This window comes from Arachis duranensis, chromosome 5, assembly GCF_000817695.3.
Source record: "Arachis duranensis cultivar V14167 chromosome 5, aradu.V14167.gnm2.J7QH, whole genome shotgun sequence".
Taxonomy (NCBI): domain Eukaryota; kingdom Viridiplantae; phylum Streptophyta; class Magnoliopsida; order Fabales; family Fabaceae; genus Arachis; species Arachis duranensis.
Window position 1 is genome coordinate 48,070,997 of NC_029776.3, and position 1,314 is coordinate 48,072,310.

Consider the following 1,314-nt stretch of genomic DNA (forward strand, 5'->3'; position numbering starts at 1 on the left):
TTGTATCCTGAGTATGCGTCCATGAAGGAGAGATATCTGTAGCCTGAGGCTGCGTCTACTAAGGCGTCGATGTTTGGCAGTGGATAGGGGTCTTTGGGGCAGGCTTTGTTGAGATCTGTGTAATCGACGCACATCCTCCATTTTCCGTTGGGCTTTTTTACCAGGACCACGTTTGCGAGCCATAGGGGGTATTTTACTTCCCTAATGAACCCTACATCTAGCAGTGTTTGTACTTGTTCTTCTATCGCTTGCATGCGCTCGGGTCCGAGCTTCCGGCGTCTTTGTTGGACAGGTCGGGATCCCGGGTAAACTGATAGCTTATGGCACATCAGGTCGGGACTTATGCCTGGCATGTCGGAGGCTTTCCAGGCGAAGAGGTCGGAATTCTCCCTTAAGAGGGTTATGAGTTCCTCTTTTAGGCTCAGGCTTTCGTTGTAGCATCGCCGCGCTAGTTTTTGGTCGCCTTTTAGGGTAGCGATTCCTTTTGCGGTAGGGAACTTCATACAGAGGTGTGGGGTCGAAACTATAGCTGCCAGTCTGTTTAGGGTTGGTCGCCCAATGAGGGCATTGTATGCTGAAGTAACGTCGACTATAATGTAGTTGATGCTTAATGTTTTAGATTGCTCGCCTCTTCCAAAGGTAGTGTGTAGCGAGATGTATCCTAAGGGATGGATCGGAGTATCCCCTAGTCCAAATAGGTCGGTGGGATAGGCCTTTAGTTCTTTTTCTTCAAGTCCGAGCTTGTCGAAGGCCGTTTTGAACAGGATATCTGCTGAGCTTCCCTGGTCAATCAGGGTTCGAGGTAAGTTGGCGTTCGCTAGGATAATGGTGATTACCATATCGTCGTGTCCAGGAATTATCCCTTGAGCGTCTTCTCGGGTAAATGAGATAGTAGGTAATTCAGGCAGGGGACTATCTTCTCGGACGTGATAGACTTCTTTGAGGTGCCTTTTTCGCGAGGATTTAGATGTTCCTCCGCCTGCAAAACCTCCATTTATCATGTGAACATGCCTTTCAGGGGTTCGCGGGGTTTGTTCGGCCCGATCTTCGTTACCTCCCCGCCTTCTCTTCCTGGTCTCTTCTCCTTTCCCTGCTATGTATCTGTCGAGTTTTCCTTCTCTGGCCAGCTTTTCTATAACATTCTTTAGGTCGTGGCAGTCGTTGGTAGAGTGACCGTAGAGTTTGTGATATTCACAGTATTCGGACCGATCTCTTCCCGCTCTTTTGTGTTTTAGAGGTCGGGGTGGTGGGATCTTTTCGGTGTGGCATACTTCTCTGTAGACGTCTACCAGGGAGACTCGGAGGGGGGTGTAG